General features: G+C 30.0%; 1 protein-coding gene across 1 annotated transcript in view; it reads right to left on the reverse strand.

Moving 5' to 3' along the window:
• Window positions 1-18,532, reverse strand: part of Cad99C (cadherin 99C) — a 985,647-nt gene extending 967,115 nt beyond the window's left edge. The window contains exon 1 of the mRNA XM_075357741.1: window positions 18,234-18,532. The gene's annotated coding sequence lies outside the window, so the exon portion shown is untranslated. The remainder of the gene's footprint in view (window positions 1-18,233) is intronic.
• Between the last annotated feature and the right edge of the window lie 4,397 nt (window positions 18,533-22,929).

Consider the following 22,929-nt stretch of genomic DNA (forward strand, 5'->3'; position numbering starts at 1 on the left):
GTGGTCTTGAACGAACTAAGGCCGACCATTCCTGAGACGTGTGGGTTAATTGAAGTACAACTACCAAAGAATACCGATATTCACCACCTAATATTCAAATCCGAACAAAAGCAAGTGGATTTAAATATTGAGTAGTATGTATACCACCTCAGGCACTGATGTAAAGTGAACTATTCCATTGTTTTCCAGTCTTATGTAGATGATAGAAATATATATAGATATTTACAACAAATAGAATGTATTATTTTTAGGTCTAGATTTGAGTAATTTAAATTAAAAATAATATTTTCGTAATCCAATCATTATGTTCAAATTGTATTTGTTCATTAATAATATTTTTGTTGCTGATTTTATTATTTATTTTTTCCAGCGTTAATTTATTATTTATTTCTAATATGTCTCTGTATCATCTAACTTGATTTTTTTTTTATTTCTAATACGAACAGAACAATTAGATTTATGTATTTTTTACATTTATACGCTATTAAAAATTACAACACGATTTTTTTCAGTCCTGTTAATCATTTTTATCTGGAATTTTTTTTTAATAATTTTGCCCTTCGTATTCTACTTTATGGACATTAATCAATTTTAGCAAATTAACTTGCAGAACCAAGGCATACCCAAAAATATTTAAATATTACATAGAGCATATATAAAAAGCAACATCTCATAATTATTATTAGATTACATACTTATGGAACTTCCTAGAAAAAAATTAAACTAGAGGCTATTTAACAACCATGCTACCGAAAATTCCACTGAAAATGGAACTAATAATCCGAAAGACCTTTGAAAAAATAATCTCTGATTTGTAAATGGTTTGTTTTGTTAAAAAAGAAATAATAGAATTCTAATAATCGGCAACAAATAGTGTTTATTATTTTCTTTTGAAATTTAAAGAACTGAAATATATTTTTTTGTATTTCTTTTTTTAATTTCGAAAAGTTGATTTTGTTTTATACATTTTAAAACATGAATAGGAATATAGAACATTATGACTTCATGGAAAAAGCAGATTTTAAGATACGTATACAAGAAATCAAGGCGCGTAAAGAGCTACTAAGTGTGAGCTAAGATATTAATGTAATGCAGAAACTTGTATTTCTCAATTCCTTAGAGTGCTTACCTAAAATTAATTATGATCTAATTTTCGTATTTACCTACTAATTAATAGAATTTTTGCTCGAGAAAATTTTGAATATCATCAAAATTGTGGAACGTTTAAGATATATAAAAATTCAATAATAAATCAGAAATGAAAAGTCAAAGAAATGAAAAATATCTTATAATTCTATTTATGGTCAATTATTACATTTAAATATTCTTTAAAGCGCACTTTAATTTCCTTAATGCAGTTAAATATAAATTTATTTCATATAAGGTTTGTTCTATCTATTATAGACTTTCTCATAATATATACCCATAATAATAACATAGAAGTAAATAAGTATGAATAATAAGATTCTTGCGACTAATATTCTATTACGGCATGATACAATAGAAGAATTACAATTACAGCAAAAATAGATTTAAATTCCCTCGGAGGTTCAAGATTGAATCGCATTATTATTATTTCATTTCAGAATAAACTCCGTCAATTACAGAAAACAATTTTTAATGATCAATATTTTACAATATACTACTACAATACGGTATGAATAATTTTATAAAATGAATGTAAAGCATTTTACGTAACATATCAATCACAGATACACAAATAATAAATAGATTTCGCTTCGCTTATTGATTTATTTATCATCTATTTATTTTTTTTATGGCAAGAAATCTAATTCCACAAAAAAATATAAAATATTTTCTTTTAATGATCTAATCTATGTTACAGTTAATTCTACACCTGCTTTTAAAAAGTTACTTTTCTGTAAGTTTCTCTGATTTTTTTATTTTGCTTAGAAATAAACCGCAGGAATTACGAAAAATTGCCTCATAAAAGATCCCTATTTTTATCCTATTTCACGGTAGTATCATTTTAAACGTTCCGTAGACTGTTTAAGAATGTAGACTTTTTTTGGGGGGCGATAGCGGGTATCGATTGTTATATGGTCATTAACCCTAGTCCCAAGTTAAAATATCCCTCTGATCAAAAATAGCTCCCCAAGTAATCAAATTAAATATTTTTTTCAACCTTTTCATATAAATAATTTAATTCATTTTTAGAAGATTAATATTTAAACACTTTTCATAGAATTCGTTTTGTAAAAGGATTCTTTTAATTAAATATTTTCGAACAATTAAATATTAATAAATTAAATATTTTTCTTAAGATTTCTACGAAAGAGTCAATAAACATATTTTTTTTATAAATTTTTTTCGAGGATCATTTTTGGTTATTTATGTGTGGTTAACCGAACCCCTAACCAATAAAGTACACCGGTATTCACCGTCTAGTGTTCAAATCCATAACTAACGTTTACTAGGATTTGGACCACAGAATTTTCAACTTCGAAAATCAGCTGTTAAACAACTGATTTGCGACGAAGAGTTAACCACTACAGTTAACAACGGAAAGTTAACCAGCCCAGTGGGAAAAAATTGAAAAAGAATGTTTCAATAAAAAACCAGTCATGTCAAACATATCATCATCCTGACTTGTCATAGAACATTAAAACCCCAAAAGAACACGAGAGGACAAGGATATATAGGGCCTTTGCCGCTTAGAAACACAGTCCAATTCTAAAGAGATGTAAAAATTACCAAAACAGGTTCAATTATTAAGAATTGTAAATAAATTCGTCAGTAGTTTAGAAACACAAAACGCACAAAAAAATCAATAAACAGACCTATGTTATACTTCTACCGCCTAGGTTTTCCCTTAGGCTAACTTTTTTTTATTTCTTTTCTCCATCCTACTGACGGCCTCCACCTCTGAAGACAAGGTGTCTGAGCCCTCGGAGGTGCAGGTTTTATCCACTTCCGATACCACCGATGGTGATTGAGAAGATGTTTTGTGGAAGATACTGGTTCAAATGGAGCGGAGAGTACTGCATCCAAAACTAGACTGGATGAAATAGTCGCTCCTTCTAATCCTTAAATCCATATTTTGTTTTCTCTAACCATATAATCAATCACTTGAAACGAATTGGATGAAATTTAATAAAATAACTCAAAAAGTAATGTGTGAGAGAAAAAATACATTTTATTAAATTACACTATAACAATTGAACTGCATCAATATTCACAGGATTTAACCAAGCCTTAACTTTATCTGTTACGTTGTAAAAGGCTGTTAGTAAAAAAAACTGTAGTTGTATAACATTCTATAAAATATATTCTCTAACCAAGGTGTGGGATCAATGCTTAGCGTAAATAATCAGCTTGTACAGATTTTCCCATCCCATCAATTCGTATTTTCTTCTACTGTATTTATCTGTGAGAAAAATATCGCAAAGTGTAACCCAATCCCGTGAAATATTTATAAATGGTTACAGTTTCACTTTATCTTTTTTTTGTTTTGTAACAAAAAAAATTTATTCTCAGCAGAAACGTAATTCTGTTGTTATGCCTACTACTTTTTATATTGCATTCGATTAACAAAAAGCAAAATTATAATAACTTGGTATTTCTCTTATGAGCTCATTCCACAACAATAAGTAGATTTTCTACAGTTAATAATTATTAATAAATCAATATATTTAAATTTAAAAAAAAAATGGAGATGAAGTCTGATTTGAACCGATGTGCAAATAAGATCCAAATATTTCATTAATTAAAATTTTGACTATAACTTTATAACCAATGAAAATAAGTACAGCTGATTAATATCGTTGAAATCTCTCAATGAGGGCTTATTACTGCAGTTAAGAAAACGTTTTTTGGACACTTTTGATTCAGTCGACTGCAATCACTAGATGTTACAACAGTCCTAAATCCAAAATTTTAACATCCTACGGCTAATCGTTTTTGAGTAATGCGAAATACATACGTACATGCAGAAAAAAAATGGATTCAGGGATGGTCAAAATGAATATTTCCGTTGAAATCTGAAAACCGAAATTTTTCGCGATGTTATAGTAGAATAAGATAAAATATTGATTCCTGAATACCTTTTATTCCTTACTCTGAAATATCAGAGAGAGTAGTATCCTAGAAAATACAGATAATATCTCAACTCCATTATAGCTATGGCTAAACGAATTCTTTTATAATTAAGTTGGTAGGAACTCTGTATCAGATTCCGAATGGTTCATATCATTATAATGTTTTAATTTCTGGATAAAAATTCCAAAAAACTACCGAAAAATTACGCGTGGGGTATGCGCTCGCTAGCGGACACCGTTTATTTTTCTTCTGAGCGGGTTTATTTGTCCACTTCTACTGTTCCAGGTAAACTGTCCTTTCTCACCGTCCACTCCTTATATTTGATCTCTTTTTTAATTCTATTAATGATTTTCTACAACTACACTTTCAGACTCTGTTAATGTGATCGGTATCACATTAATATATTTACCATGTAAATATATTAATTAATAAATGATAAACCTAGGATTTCAATCAATGATAAATTATAATAAATGATAAACCTAGGATTTCAATCAATGATAAATTATACTACATATTTAGCGTGAAATCTTTTTAAAAGATTCAGCCATTTTTTGTTTATTTTTTATTACATGAATAAACGTTGTACTAATCAAATTTTTTTTTTAAATGTAGTAACCTATATTCATATTAAATATATTTAGCAAATAATCTGAAGCTTTATAAATAATTGCTCATGTTATTTATGTAATGTACAGATGAAATAATTAATCTGGAACGTTATAAATAATTAATTATATGTAAAATTAATGAATTTTACATACAAAATTAATGAATTTTAATAAAAACAAATGTGTTTTTATTAATCCTGAAAAATTCCATCATAATTAAGAAAAATATAACATCTGGCTTATGATATATAATTTTATGTTACTGATAGTTATAAAATTTAACTCTATACATTTGGATTTATTATTAAAAAATATTACCATAGAAATCATTTTTTAAATCATATCCTGAAAGAATAAATAATGAATATAATTTTTATTAAATAAACAGTTTTGATTTTGTTATAAACCATTAGTAACTGACTTAACATTTCGGAGTGGCAGCGTCTCGGCCTATCATCCGAGATCCCGGGTTCAAATCCCATGACATGGCATTTTTCATACAAAGTTTTGATTTCATATTCTCATGCACAAGCTCCGAAGCTTGTTTTGGTGCACAAGCTCCAAAAAAAGTCTATGTTTTAATTTTAGACTAACTTCATTAATCTGATTCGAAGGAAGGATAACAATGTACTTCATACAGGCTAAAGTATAAAATCTACATTAAATTTTAATAGTATTTTCTTAGAATAGCAATTTTAATAAATATCAAACAGCTAAATGGTTTAAAAATGTTAATTATAGATTATTCCGTAGACTAAAGTTATATATCCACGCTGTAAAAGGTTAAGGTTAGTATTGAGATATTCAAAATGTGATTCTAAAATTAAAATATAAAGTTTAAGGTTAATTATGAAAATAATTAAGCGCTAAAAATAAAAATATTAGTCAGCAATTTTTGTAATATTATACTGTGCAATTGATTATGGAAAAGTAGTGATTTAACTTAATACAAATTGCATTTATAATTGTATTATATAGCAATATAAATGCAATCATAGGTGCGATTTAACGATGCTTGGAGTAAAAAGGCAATATAAAAGTAATACGTAAAGAGACTGAAGTAATTTAGAATTAAAAATGTGTTTTATGATGATAGGTAATGTTAACTGTGAATTAACGTTTATTTGTAAGCGTATTAGCTCAAATTGTGATTAACCTTAACTAAAATTTTAGAGTATAACTGTTTTTCCCTCTTCAGAAGCAAAATTAATTACTATTTGGAGCAATAGATAAAAACCGGTAATGAATTGCATAACTACTCGAATCCAAGCTTCACCGACCAAGTTATGCAATTCATTTTACCCAGATAGTTTTTCAGTTATGAATTGCATATCATTAATATAAAAAAATTGCTCTCCCGTCAGAAGAAGAGTATTAATTTATTTTAGTGTCTCTATTGTAAACTGAAATTACGAAAAACTTTTTCATTTCCATACTCAAGGGGAAGCAATCGGATAAAATTATTCCTTAACAAAATAATCCCTAAATGGTGATAAATATAATTCCTAATTTTTTTCCACAAATAGTGAAAAGGGTAAGTGCTATCAAAAATTAAGATTGTTCATTTTAAATGCAACGTGTAAATGAATTTAAATGAGATGAATTTAATTTAAAAATTTATTTTTTTTATTTTTTAGAGATTAAAAAAAATATTTTTGTTACCACTCATTGAAGTGCGATGGGCAGAAACGTTTTATAGTGGTTTAAATGTCCATTGATACAGAAATTTTAGATGAAAAAAGAAAAATTCTTTTTTATAAGAAAAATCTTTTGCTAAAGTGCCCAGTAACGATTTGAAATTTTATTTCGGATAAAAATCATTGGTTTTTTTAGTTTTGTATCATGAAGACATGTAAAAAAAAATTTAAATACCAAGTCTAAAAAATGTATTTTGTCAGACGAATTTGTGCGTACATACGTATGTATGTTGGACTGAATTAAGTCCAGGTTTATAACTCTGGACACCGTTCACAGATTTTATTCAAATCTGGTAGGTAGATATTACCTTCAACGCACCGGATTGTTCTAATGGTGAACTCATCAGCTGATGACGAGAGTTCTAATGTTCAAATCCTAGTAAAGGTTGAACATTAGATCATGGATACCGAAGTTTTCTTTGGCGGTTGGTGGGCTTCAATTAACCACACCTCTCGTCAACTTCTCTCTTTTCTGTTTAGCTTCAGAGGATGAATGAACGTAAATGAAGAGTCTTGAGCAGTCTCAGGTCGACCGTTCCTGAGATGTGTGGTTTGAAACCCAACCACCAAAGAACACCTGTTACTCAAATGTTAGAACATCTGTTATTCAAATCGTGCCTGCCTTTACTAGGATTTTAACCTTAGAACTCTCGACTTCAAAAAACATGTGATTTGCGATGACGAGTTTAACCACTAGACTAGCCCGGCGGGCTAGAAATGGTAGACCTAAGACTGTAACAAGACTACACTTCATTTACAACTAACCTTATTCAACCACTAGGAATGGTCGACTAAATTATTAAATAAGAATTTTTTTTTTTTGACTGATACATTTTAAATTGACACAGTCTAGGCCAATATAACCAATATAACCCATTCATTAAATGGGTTATAAATTATTTTTGCTTTATTGTAGTGCAATAAAAAAGGTAACAAACGATTATCGATTATAATTTAAAATTTCATTTACGTCTGTTAACTATATATAATCTTCAATCTCTATGTCATTATAGTAATAGATGTATTTGTAAAAAGAAATTGAACTAATTTTATTTGAATGCGGAAGCTATTATATTATTATAATAGGACTTAATTTTCAAGGACATTTCAAATGTTGGACTTTTACTTCTTTTAATATTATGAGCATGACTGGTTCATGCCATTCAATATGAAGCTGATAAAATAGAGCTTACATTAAAAAAACCAATAATGATAACAATTAATGTAAAGGTCAATAAGTAACAGATGAATATTACTTTTTTTATTGAACATTTTTAAACCTAAACAGAATGTTGCAACTTTCGAAGTCTATTTTTTTTATTAATTTTATTTCAAACCCTAGTTTCTTGTTAGAATAAATACAAATAGTGATTAAAATCCTTATGAAATCAAATTCAAAAGAAGGTTTCAAAAAGTAAGAATAAAAATTTTAAACAAATGTTGAATTTTAATTCATTTAAATCGTAAAACAATTTAGCCAGCGACGATAACCGCTGCCATTCAAATGTTGGTTTTTACAAAAATCTTCTTTTGCTGCCCTGGCCTCTTTTCCCATTTAACTGAGGATCGGCTCTAGTAACAGGCTCAGAGTTAAGTCTTGATGGATTCCGCGTCAACCTCATAGAAATGGTGTGATTTTAGTCTGATGTGAGGTACTACCTTGTGGGTGTGTGAGGTCGGTGTCTGTTGACTGTGGTGTCCGAATGTGTGAAGGCGTATTACCCTTCCTGAAGTAATGCACACCAGCTGTACCAGGAAGGATGGGCAGCAAGGAGTGGAGGTTTAAGCGGTAATGCGCAGAAACACATACGCATTTAATAAATAACTTCTTGCGAAACCTTCTTCTTTCCTACTTTGGATTCATAACCGCGTGTTCGGTACAATTTTTATGCAATCTGGTGAGAAGATTGTATGTATATCAATCCCGGGTCTTCTTTCAGTGATTATACAATAAGCCTTATGGCTAAATTATTATTTGGTAAAGCTAGGATTATTAAATCTTTTTTATATTTTAGAAGGTACTAAGAGCTTTACCTAGCTTTACCAAATAATAATTTAGTCATAAGGCTTATTGTATAATCACTGAAAGTAATCCTAAAACTTTTGTATCTTATGCAATCATCCTAAAATAACAGCCTTTGATGCACGAGTACGAAGTGTCTTTGTCTATCAGACATTTCTTCCTCAGAATTTGACATAATTAAAAAAGTGTAATATACACTTATAACAGTGTAATATAGAAACTTAGTTACCTATTGCTGTACTTTTAAAGTAACAAGTACTACACTGGATTAAAACTAAAAGTAAAAAAACAGCAGATAAAAAAGAGTAAGCTTTTGATTAGTTGAACAGATGTATCATAATGAAAATATGTCTCATAACAACCTTCATGATGATACGGGTTCCAGTCGCGTAATTCAAACGTTATAAACAGCTATAGAAAAAATATATAAAAACGTTTGTATGAAAAGACTGTCAAAAAAATTTAATCTGTAATAAAATGTATCAATTATATTATTAAAATATTATTAAAACATCAAAAATATTATTTAGAAAAAAAAGCTTGTTTATCAGCTGATTTTTGAAGCGAAGGTCCTGAGGCTTAAATCCTAGTAAAAGTTACTTTTTATACAGATTTAAAAACAGCTTAATTCATACTTCTCAGAAATGAATGGCTAGAGTCTACGCAGGACTAGACTTCCATTTACATGGTCTACATATCATCATCTCGTTGGGTCGTGGAGGGAGGTGCTTATTACTCACTAGTTGAACAGATTGCAACGTACACATTATGAAACTAAAGAAAATATATTTTATTAAAAAATATTAATTTCATCAAACGTATTTAAGAAAAAATATATTTTTTAAGTAGTTTCTAGAGAAATGGAGATTGTATGAAAGATTATAATTCGTATATATGGAAATAAAATTATTTCCATATATACTTTTTATTTCCACATATAATTTTATTTTAAACAAAAATTAAATAATTTTTTAAACTCATTTTATTTAATAATTTGTACGATAAGCTTGTTAAAGATATAGTGTATATTAATTTACGTATAAGGTCAGAAATTCTTATGAAGTAAAAGCAGTTATGATTTCATTTTCATTATTTTAAAACGACGGTAAATTGTTTACTGAATGAAGCCAATTGGATTGTTTATTTATATTTAGTTCTTTTTAAAAGCGGCATGTTCTTAGTCTTGGTCGGTCTAGCAACTGAGTTATGCTGAACTAATGTAAGAAACAATGGCGGCATGGTTGCCGGAGGGGACGCTGCTCGTTTTTTTTCTTTTTCATCTTTTTTTCTTTTGGTTGCTTACCCCCAATTACCGTTGGAACCAGGTAAAAGAGAAGGTGAATCTCCTGACTGCCTCCTGTTTTATAGCCTATATAAATATATATCTGTATATTGTACTAAACTCGGTTGAAAACGTAGATTGAATATATAACCTTGATATTACTTTCAGACCTTATTAAACCACAACACAAAATCATAATCAACTCGTACATTTCTAAATGTCATTTCCAGATAAAAATCATACGGTAAGAACGAGCGTTACTAACTCAGTTTAATATATACATATAAAACTGATACTGACATATATTAAAACAATATTAATGGCCAATTAAAGCGTAAGAACAAAAATACCCATTCTAGCCCTCAGACTAATCTCAGAAGGCAGGTTTTAAACAGGCTTAAACAAACAAAAACCACCTATATGGCATTAATAAATTTGTAGAAGACATTTGGCAAATTATCAGATTTTAAGGAAAATTAGACGAAAATAATTGAGCGAAAAAAGTAATGTACAATCTGGAGAAAAAAAATAGACAAAAATGAAATGAAGCTGAAGAAAGCTAAACTCTGTTTCAGAAAGTAACCAGACAAAAGTTTAAATACCCTGTTTTATTTTAACCTCTATATAGAAGAAACAATTCAGAAATTAAAGAAAAATAACTACATAAGGAAAAGTAATTAAAAAGTTAGTTTGCTGATGGCATGAATCTATTAGTAGGAGCAATTTCAGCGTGAAAAATAAATAAGAAAAACAGAAGGATAATGAAAAATATTGAGATAGAACAAAACATAGTAGAAATGGGAAAATGAAACCCTATCAGGGGGTTAAAATAGGGTTGTATTTTGGCAGGTTTGGTTTGGAAGAAGTAATTCAGACATCAAAAGCAGATATAACAAATTAAAAGTCTAACTCATCAACCTTCCTTGGTTTCCCCCTTAATCTACGTCCTCCAGGACGTAGATTTCCTCTATAAACTCCCTTCACATCCCCGCAGTCGCTCATCCTCTCCACGTGTCCGCCAACTCAACCTTCTAACCAACAATAACCGCCTGCCAAAACTTTCCTGCAATTTTTACATACTGTCCATTTTTACATACCGACCTATATTTCTCTACCCCAGATAAGTAGTATATCCTCAACATTCTTTGTCAGAACCCAAGTCTTCGAACCATACAAAATAATTGGTTGTCGCAAGAACCTGTAAAAACATTAAACAGATTGGTGATTTAAGTAATATCGAATTTAGTTAATATAATGATGGAGAGACATGTAGAAGGTTTTTGATAGTTTTCTATGGTTTGATAGTTTTCTAAGTGGTAAACAAATAAATATTTTTAGTAATATTGTAAAAAACTTTATTCTGAGAAAACTGAATCGGAAAAGTGGTACAATTTTAACGAGGACAATTTTCATCAACGTTTACATAATTTTAAACATCAAAATGGTGACTTGATAAAGCTGCAAACATTTCTTCAATCCAATCTACTCGACGCTAGGGTTTAATTTCACAGAGAGAACAGAAAGCCGTTTCACGAACCGAAAATCCGTTTTCTGACCTATGTTTATATGATCATTTTTCTTATTTTTGGCTATCGAATCGCCTCACGAAAGATTGCCGTGCAATTGCAATAATATTTAAATTAATATCACTGAAATTTTTATTTCGTAAAAATTGCATATATAAATTTGCATTTATTTTTAGCGCAATTCGCAAAGCAAACAAAAAAAATTCTTAGTACTTTGCAAAATAAATGTATTTTGCATTACGAAAGATTTTTAAAAGAAAAAACAAATAAAATAATACTCTACCACAAATATAACTTTTTATAACATGCACAAACTTTTTATAACAATTAAATTCAACTTAGATACGGATCAACAAGAGAACCCGATAATACAAGTAATAATACTGTTTTAGTGAAAGTAAAACTGTGTCCAATGTTAAACTAGTTCTTAACGTATTCAATTTAACTAAATAATAAAAACGTTCATTCGTTCTTTGAATAAGTTACATGATCTGAATCATGTTCTACATTTATTCATTTTATGTTAAATATTTTATAAATAATAATTATAATAATACAACAGAATACTGGCCTAATTGCAAACAGTTCAACCTGACTCGGGGTGACAATCTTTGACAAATTTTTAGATCTTCAGTTTTTAAAATATTTAAATTCATAGAATTGAATATTTATTTACTTAGGATAAAAAAATTACCCGACCAATCTTGTCAGGAGTCGATTTATAGATCGATAATCTTTTCATTATTTCACTTTTTCCGGGTCCATGCTTCAGAGGATGAGATGAATGAATTGTAGCGTGCGTGAAAATGCAATGCCTGATCGGGATTCGAACCCGGGACCTCCGCATGAAAGGCCGAGACGCTACCACTCGCGTCTCATCATCATCTCAAAAAATTGTTTTATCCTCACGGTTCAACTAGTTATCACTAAGCGGGCCCCCCTCCAAGGCCCAATGAGATGAGATGATAATGAGGTATAGATTTGTACAGACTCAGACCGACCATTCCTGAGGAGTCAAAGTACACAGGTAGCTATTGTCTAGTATTCAAATCTGTAACTAACTTTTATTAGTATTCGGACTTCAGAACCTTCAACTTCGAAAATCAGCTGTTAAAAAGCGATTTGCGGAGACGAATTTACCACAGACCATAGGTGAAATACAATATACGGTGACGATTATAAAAATGGAAATAATATTTTATACGTTGTTTCCATGGTATGACAACAATAATGAGACCGAACTAACTTTTGCGTAATCTAAAAAAAATAAATGTAATTAATTTTAATTTTTTATGTTTAACATTGTTAAAAGTAATTTAAAATACTTACTTAACTGCAGTGACTCAAACAGTTTTTGTCAAAATCTGTAAATGTTCAATATGTGCTCCTCTGGTGACATGGCACACATCAACACGAAAGTGTTGATGCCAAACACGTTCTAACATGTCATTTTCGATAGAGTTGATTGCATTGATTATGCGATCCTTTAGCTCAGAGGTATTGATGGGATAAACACCTTATCTTTCACGTAACCCCAGAGAAAGAAATCACATGGCGTGAGGTCTGGTGATCTTGGTGGCCACAGCATAATGTGTTGGTCTTCTTCAGACGCACGTCCTATCCAGTTGTGTTAAGGTACTGTCGAACCCCGTTATGAGGACAACCATCTTGCTGGAAGCAATAATTGTAACATATCCAGGTATATCATGTCGGTTACTGTCGTTTCCATAAAGAACGGCCCATACACCGCCTCATGAAAGATCGCACAAAAACGTTTACTTTCGGAGAATCCAGAATGTGTTCCACATAAGCGTGTGGGTTTTCAGTTCCCCAAACTCGCACGTTATGACGGTTTACTTTGGTGACTGTCACTTGGTGACTCCTTATGAAATTTCAACCGAAACGCACGTTGCACAGAAATTTCTGACTTTGACAAGTGAAATTCTAACACACAAAACGACTTCGCATCCCGTAGCAACCATTTTCTTAACTGTCGACGCCTAGCGAGAAAATGGTTTACTAATGGCCTAGTATATGTGAAAAAACTATTTGAAGTACTCTTTCGCTCTTTCGTACAGTACTGAATGAACGCCATGATACGCCTGTACTGAATTTTCGAACGCCCTGTATCTCTCAATATATATCTAAATATATATTTGTTTTGATTCCTTTAAACAAATATACTTTATATATATACTTTATACAAATATATATTTCTTTTTTTTTTGCTGAAGCTTGTATGTTGAAGCTATAAGTTACTCGTATGACCGACTATCATTTGAAATAGATCCCAATAAGTGCAAAAACAATTATAACATAATATTTTATAGTGCCTTTGAATATAGTTAAATGTCTTCACACCATAATCAAGTCGGAAACGTAAATAGAACAAAATAATAAAAAAACATTAAGTTTAAATAGCACAATAAATGAAACATAAATCGGATCAAGCACATGGAATCTTTTCAGCCTCCTAACGTCCTCAGTGTTGTCTATTTGATTAACATGCTTAAAAAAATTCAAATAGAAAATTGCACAATAATATAAGATTTAAGATAAGGATATAAGGATATAGAACAGATTCTCAACAACAAAAATGTAGTTGCACAGTACTGGGTATCATCATTATAATCGAAAATTTGAATAAACTAAAAGAATCTGCTTATAAAAAGAAATAATAAATTACAATAACCGTAATTCATTGAAATAATTTGTTTTTAATTATCTTGATTTCTTATATAAAATAAATAAGATATGTCAAAAGATTTATTCAAACATTTATGATGTTTGAATAAATGCACTTGCGCCATCACAAAGAACCACGCGATCTTACTTGCCCCGCTCAAATTTTTTCGACCCTAAATTAAGCGTATCTGAACCAACAATTCAACTAATCTTCATCACATTTTCGCTCGCACAACTTCAGATGCACCACTGCAGTTAAATTTCAGTAAAATTGATATACTAATTTTGGAGATTTTTGAACAGTTATAAAATGGTAACAAAACGCCAATTTTAGTACTGAATGGAATTTTCGTACTCCTCATACCTGAAACGTAAATAAAATCCATTTTCAGCCCCCAATCTCGCCATGCCACCGAAAGTAATACCATATTTTCCTTCGAGAAGTCAGTAAAAAAAAATCGAAACAAACAAAAAGGATCTATAATATTTTCGTTATTAAATTTGTTTACATTGTTATATTTTCTCAAATCCGTTGGGATCCATCCCTTTCGGCACGCCGGAAGACGGAGACAGATTTCACCAGTGCTAAGTAGAGAGGATAAAAAAGATTTTCACCTTAAAGTTAAGAAAAACTTCAAATTTAGTCAATACAGTTTAGCATATGACAAGCCCCATCTTCTTACAATTCCAGCAATATTTTGGTCATCCCTTGCCATACTTTAAACACATCGATACTGTACCTATTAAAGGAGGTATGATTCTTTTGTCTTCGAAACCACATTTTTTCCACCCTCTGGACTAATGGTTGGTGATATCAAAGAACTTTACTTAGATAAGATTTACGCCCTTATCCAAAGAATGGTTGGTGATATCAAAGAACTTTACTTAGATAAGATTTACGCCCTTATCCAAAGAATAGTAGGAACTTTAAATAGCTAGCTATATTTTGTTTTTACAAAAAAGCCCCCCATTTCCACCCCCATGGTCCGATTTTGCCCATCAACGAACTCGACCGATATTTTGGGTCGTTATATTTCATGTATAAATTTGAAAGTGACTGGCAAAAAATTTCTTATGAAATCTACCTAATAAAGTACAAGTTTCATTTTAAATTGAAGACTCTAATTAAATTGTATTCCCTAATTAATAAAGATAAAAATTAATTTTATTATTTAATACAATTTAGGTTATAGCTTAAGGAAAGATAGTTTCGAAGAATATCTGTCATGGAGTAACTACATACATGATTTATAAAACTACAGTTTGCTTCAGGTACATCCTACACACTTGAAGAAAAATTGCTAGATTATCGGATAGCAAATGAAGCAGTCTATAATAAGTTCATTACGTCACTATTGAATTGTTAATCTGGCGCCTGCTTAAATTATAAGCTAATGAGGTAGCAATGCTATTTAAAACGCCAATTTTTTTTTATCAGTTCTGTACCGATCAACTGGAACAGCAATCACAGTAAATTTGCTGGAAATTTAAATCAACTGGTCCAGGATTCAAATTCCAAAAAGGATTTAGAATTTTTTTTCAATCATTTTATTAAACTTCTTGTTAACTTATTTAATAAATTTAAATGCATTTCCGTTTAATATAAAAAATTAATCCTGTCACACGAAACAGGTTTTGTGTGCTAGGTTCAGTAATATATCCCGATCTTTAAAGTATATGTAGCTGTACCGGTTGTGGTACGTTATACCAGTAATATGTCCTCGTAGCCTCAAAAAGGTTGTTCACACAAAAAATGTACGTATATCAGACAAAATCGAATTTATTAACACAATTTTCAGTAGCTTTTATTGTAAAAAAGATGAGGTGTCACTCTTTCAAAATATCCCTAAATAAAAGTTTATTTAAAGTTATACGTTTTAATTATTTATGATTTTTTTTAAGAATAATTGCAGAAATGCAATTTCTTTCAATATAAAATGTTTTTACACCATATGAAAATAGATAAACGTTCTTAAATATGAAATTATCAGTTACATTTAATCTATTTTTGACAAAAATACCTATGTATGTTAAGGTACTTTAAAGAAACATAAATATGTTTCTTTATACTATAGATACGAAATATAAAATTTTTAAACAGTGTAATAAACATAAAATCTAAAGATTGGGATAATATTTAAGTGTAAAAAATCAAATTGTTTCAAAATATATAGAATAACTAACAACCCCATCGCGGCTTCACCAGCGCTATATGGTTACTTGAATTTCCCGTTGCGGTCAAATCTTTTTTTATTTTATGTTTTTTAGTCAAGAAACCGGAGGCAGGTGCAGCCATTCACGTCGCATATAAGTAACAATGGCATCGCCGCAGTACACTGAAGCACCCGTTAAAAAATCGAAATTAAAAAAGACCGAAAATTTTTTAAATATTTATCTGAGGAGTATTTGCAAACCCAAATCTAGTGAATTTCTCAGTATAGTCGGAAATGGGGAAAAATTTACTATTATTGTTCAAAACTGTACCTTTCTTCATCCGTTTGGAAAAATCTGGAAATTTTTCTTTAGTTATTCACAGGAAGATTACACCATATATCTAGTTAATATCTTCATTTGTTACCGTGAACTTAAAAAAAATTTAAAAAATCCATTTTAACCGTTTAAATTCGGAATTTAAAAAAATGTATTAATTAGTTTTTAATTATTCATATTAAAATTACATACACAGAAATCAAGTTTATGTCTACATCTGTCACCGAGAAATTCAAAAGGTAGTAAATTTCATTGTTACTCCATTTTAATTCTTAATTCGGAATTTTATAATTCCTTTCTTAGCGTACCCTTACACGTAAGAAGAACGTGTATACAAATTTTCATCAATTTATCTTCAGTAGTTTTTGCTAGGTGTTGATTATGAATCACTCACGACATGTTATTTTATATAAATATATATAGATAGATATTCAACTCAGCGCTGATGAAATTGTATAATACAATTTACTATAAAAATGAATTTGTTAGTTTAATTTCGTAATTATTTTGTTAAACATATTAATAATGAAAACCCGTTTATAAAGTCTGTTTAAAGACATCTCATGTAGACACCACATGACTTCCTTGTACGCCTATTAAATTACATAATCACATTTTTAAAAGTACATTAAATTTTGTTTCATTAATAACTTCTAATTTTTTCAAATATATATTTTTTTATTGCTATTATTGAATTATTATTTATTGTAATTTTTTTTACAATCACAGGTTAATAATTATTAATAAATTAATACAATTAAATTAAAAAAAAAGTTAACTCTAGAACGAACGAAAATAAGTACTACTTATGATATATCGTTCAAAAGTTCTCAAAGAGGACTTCTCCTTCGATTAAAAAAAGTCAAAAAAACAATTTTTTATGAATTTTGAGCTTTTTTAGACATTTTTGGTCAAGTCGATTGCAATCAAAAGGAAAGGTGCAAAACTAAAAACAATTATTCTACGGTTAATCGTTTTTGAGTTAAGCGAGATAAATACACGTACAGACGTCACGCCGAAACTCAGGGATGATCAAAATGGATATTTCCGTTCAATTCTGAAAACCAAAATTTTTCTCGACCTCAATACTTGCTTTACTTCGTAAAAGGAAGTAAAACTGTTATCAAAAATATATTTTGTTAAAAAATTAATTTTTCCCGTTAATAAGCCTTCATTAAACAAAAATATTAAAAAGAACAAAATTTTTTTATATATTTTAATAGTTCTTGGTATAATACGCTCCTGAATGGAGTAGTAATGAACTCGGTAAAAAAAATTAATCTCGAATAGCATTGACATCCGATCAAATAGGTTTTAGTATTTCTGTAAAATTTTAACAATTTAATAATAATAAAACTAAAAGTTTTTGAAATCCTTTTTTGAACTGTTAAATCAATAAAAATGGTAGGCTACACGTATTTTGTCGGATATAAAAATTACTATGTTTAGTTCTATAATCGCAATTAAAACTGTAAGCAGGAACAATTTTCTTCAGAATGTTTATTAATCATTGGTCTTTATTATGATGTTAAATCAAAAAGGATAATATATTCTTAGACATAAAAAATTAACTGAAGTCTGCATAAATGTAATACATCTAAATAAATATTAATCTAAATAGGTTTTAATAAAGTTAACAAAGGAGATAAGATTTATTTTAGTTTAATTTATTTATAATAACTACCTGTTAAACTTTTTTTTAAGTTAATAAATGTTTTAAAAATTATTAAAGTAAATTTGAGGTTAACCATAATAATTTTCATTGGTTATCGTTATTAGAAGACTCATGACAACACATTTAATTTATAACCGTGGAAGTAACATCCATCAAAATAATCAAATATAGTATAATTAACTCACCGAGAAAATAAATGTAGATGAAAGAAATAATATCCAAATAAAAGCAATATCTTCGATTAGATATATAATAAAATAAACAAAAAAAATAAAACAAGAAATAAGTCACAAACTGTATATTGCACTCGAAACAACAAACACAAACCAAACCACACACTCGAAATAAAAAAAAAAATAAAAAAAACTACTAACGCGTAGTATCAAACGGAAAGAAGGTTCTTCACGTACTGGCGTGGGTCAGGCCAGCAACCTCGCAACGAGCAACAGGTGAGACGAGAACGCTATCTACCTTACTAACCGGCAACACCCGAACCGACTACAGCAAGAGCTTTACGTTGCCCACACTTCACCTGCATCTTTTACAATCTACCTGCGTATAATAATACTACACACTGTGCTCCCGCTGACACGTATTCTCTTTTACCCCGGCTGATTCTTCTTATTTTTCAATCGCATGTTTCATAAATTTTAATAGTATCTTTCATCCTATAAATGGATTCCTCACGTAAAACTTTTATCGATTTATTTTTTTATAGTTTTTTTTTAATTTTTATTATAATTCACTATACCTGACTAAGATACAAAATAAAAGTGTTTTTTTTGGTGTTTTAATTAAAGACAATATTATTCTTAATTTTAAATGCCAGCAATCAATAAACATTTCGTTCGGTATTTATAATACCGAATTACGTATCAATATTCGTAATTTTAAAAAAATGTACGTAATTTAACATTACATTTATGTAATAAACTAATGTTTTTTATGCTTAATAATTTTTTACAGTTATTTAATTCCATATACAAAATTTTTCGTGTAATATTTCCTTTTTAAACGTTATTTGAAACATAATGAATTTCATGCCAATTTTAAAAGGATTATTTTTTTTTTATTACAACACTGTAAGTATTATATTTTTACGTAATGTTAACGTTAAATCGTTACCTATTTATCTTAATAAATACTCAACACAAAATCATCTTTTTATGTATTTTTATAACAAGCTGAGCATAACCGGTGCATCTGCGGATGCCCCGGGTACCAAACTTTATGTATTATGAAGCTAAGCTTATGCAAAAACCCCCGAAAAAATAATAAATAAATAAAAGAAATTTTTTAAATATTTCATGTAAAAAATTATTTCAAAATATTTAATTTGTTTCGATACTTGCTCTCCTCGAGATAATTATATTTATTTTCTTTTTTACTAACGAATTAATTCACCACAGTAGGTTACAAAGAAGAAGCTTGTATGATATATGAAAATGGAAATTTTTGCGCATGAAAAATGCCATTCGAACCCGCGATCTCGTGATGAAAGAACGAGACGCTACCATTCCGCCATGCTTTCAACAAGATTGTTGAAAACGTCTTGCAAATTACAAAAAAAGAGTTTCTCACATAATGGGAACTTTTTTTACCACCATGACAAGGAACTTATCACGTATGCCTAATAAAGAAAATCTGTACCTAAATATCTTTTTAAAAAACGAAGTAATGAACACAAATTAAAATAAAACAATGCCATCCAGCCAATGTAATTTTGCTTTAATAGTTTACGGCTAATATATTACATAAAAATATTATGCTAACTTTGAAAACTTACGTCATTCAATTCTCGATAATTTTCCCAAATTATGATCACTTCCCAAATAAACTTTTTCACAAAAGACAAATGTCGAGTATATTTTCTCAAATCCATTCAAAGGATCTTTCTACAAAGATTAATTTTTTCGGATTTTTTAAATTATAATTGCATAGCAACATATAAATGAAACTTTTTCGTTTTTTTTGTAACTTTTCGTACTTTTTTCTATATTAAACATTTTTATATCATCTTTTCTTTTAGTATACAACTTTTTTTTGTACATATTTTAAAAAACAGAAAAATTGACTAATAAGTAATTTTTAAATAATATAATAAATAATATTTTGGCAGTTTTCTTCTTAAAATCTCAGAATCAAAATAATAAAATATCCTGGGATCGATGAATATTTCGTGTTAGAGTGTGCTGCCATACCACTTATTGCCGATGGAAAAGAACGTTTCGTTTTAATTGTTGAATTATCGCATCAATATCCTCCCAGTCGGGAAAAGTGTGATACAAAACTTTTAAACATAACTTAAAGAAGAAATTTGATAAAGCAACCCACCTGCACAAACACTGCACAATGAATTAGCAGGTGTAGGTGTTGGAATCTAGAGTTAATACCAAAAAAGAAAAAGGTTTATTCGTAGAAATCATAAACATAATTTACCATATTACTAAAAACAATTACTAGATTTTTTTTCACTCCATTCTGACATTATATCGAAAAATTCGATATATTGTCCGCCATCTTGTATTCCAATATGTCGCCGTCCGCCATCTTGGAATTTCCCTTATCCCTTAGCGGGATATTTGAAACACTGAAATATAGAAATACTGGAATGGGCACTGCATATGTCGAACGTGAGCGGAAAACGAACGTGAGACAGATAGATTTAGAGGTATAGTTTTCTTTGTCGCACAGTGCAGCGCATGCGCATTGTACCTAACGTACCGTCCCTTCAGAAAGTGATTCCATAAAACTTAATTGTAGTTAATATTAAGTGATAAAATCTCATAATTCTATTTAATTAATAGAAAAATTTCAATGCTTATGAATATTAAATAAATGTTGAGTTAATCATTGATCATATAAATGTTTTTATAAAAACTTTCTACAGTAACTTGAATTATGAAATATAACTTGTGATGAGAGAGATCGTCACAAACTTTTTGAACGGACTGTAGACAAAGTATATATAAAAGTATATACTGTAGACGGTATACCTCTAAAATTTCTAACGCTACCACAGATTTCTAACGCTAGTGCCCATTCCAGTATTTCTATATTTCAGTGATTTGAAATTCCGCAGTGATACCAACTTGAGTAATATATTCGCTTTGAATAGTATTTATAATAATTAATTCAAAGGTTGGTACCGCTGAGGAACAGCTGCTGTGTAGCGGTCGGTCGGTTTGAATTAAATAAATAAATATTATGAAGTGAAAAAAAAGTTTGTCGGTTAGGACTCAAACCGGTCCGAGTGACTAACGCCTTAAACCAATCGGCTACAGTAGCTCCCTGATGTACGGAGTGAAAAATGTTCTACATAAGCGGTGAATTGTGAATTTTAATGTCACATCAGTCTGTACACACACACACACACACCTACACCCACCCACCATCTTATATTGGTGATAAAGCATTAAAAGTTGTCAAACAGGTGGTGGGTGAAATTGTAAACAAAGGAATCGATTTATGGCCGGTAGAGTTACATATTCCTGGATATCAGTACTACGGACCGGGACGAATTTAGAAAAACGATTAAAGGAAAACGATCCCGGTGTAAACAAGTTGGACGCAGCTTGTAAAGAACACGATATCGCATACGCTATGTACAGCGATAACGAAAACAGAGCGGCTGCAGATTGTAAATTAGCCGATAGCGCTTGGGAAAGAGTTAAAGCTAAGGATTCGAGTATCGCAGAAAAGGCTACTGCATTGACGGTTACAAACGCAATGAAGTTAAACGAAAAGTTTGGCTGTGGAAGAGTAAGAAGAAGACGATCAAAAATTAATAATATAAAACGTCTTGTTGAAATGATGAAAAGAAAATCTGGCACTGCAGGGCAGGGATTATACCTTAATCCATATCCTTTGACCGGATCAGGGATGGGTGGTAAAAAACAAGTCGTCATCGTCGTCGTCTCCAATAAAGGGAATACCGGGGCGTCCGCTATTGAATATAGAATATGAAAAGTGTACAACGATGAAACCGATACGATGTAGAGTGGTTTCTTCTGCACCATCGCCGGTTAACATTCCGTTAATATGGTGTAATTCATCAACGGTGGAAGCGTTGCCCATTTTTTACACTATCGTATCATCATCATCAAAAAATAAGTTTGATGACACTGTTAGCAACATCATAGCATCGTTACCTTCACAAAAAGCAATGGTTAACATCGCTAATACGAGTTTTTCATTACCTAACGTAACGTTAAATGATAATATTGAAGAAAACCGTAGTGAATGTTACATCATTTCTATGTCAACATAACGTTACATATACATGATGATGATGATGATGATGATACTACGTTAACGTTAACATAACATTACATGTACATAATGATGATGATACTACGTTAACGTTATATCTACATAATGATGATGATGATGTTACTACGTTAACATATCGTTAACATTACATGCACATAATGATGATGACTAATGTTACTATGTTAACATAATGATGATGACTGATGTTACTATGTTAACATAACGTTACATACACATGATGATGATGGATTTGTAGAAGAAAAAGTGGAGGGAATTACCCCCACCACGTCTACGGTGATATAAGAAAGGGGACTAAGGAAGTTATCTTTGACCATGCATTCGCAGTTGAGCAATGATCATGGAAGGAGTTATCGACATCATCATCAAAAAATAAGTCTGCTGACAATGTTAGTAACATCACATCATCGATAACTTCAGAAAACGCAATGGTTAACATCGCTAGTACGAGTTTGTCTTTACCTAACGTAACGTTAAATGATGATATTGACAAAACAGCATTGAAGAAAACAGTAGTGAATGTTACATCTTCATCATTACCTTCAGCGACGGTAGCAGTGTTACTAATAGTAAACGCTACTAATACCAATA

The sequence above is a fragment of the Lycorma delicatula genome, chromosome 1 (assembly GCF_047948215.1).
Source record: "Lycorma delicatula isolate Av1 chromosome 1, ASM4794821v1, whole genome shotgun sequence".
Taxonomy (NCBI): Eukaryota; Metazoa; Arthropoda; class Insecta; order Hemiptera; family Fulgoridae; genus Lycorma; species Lycorma delicatula.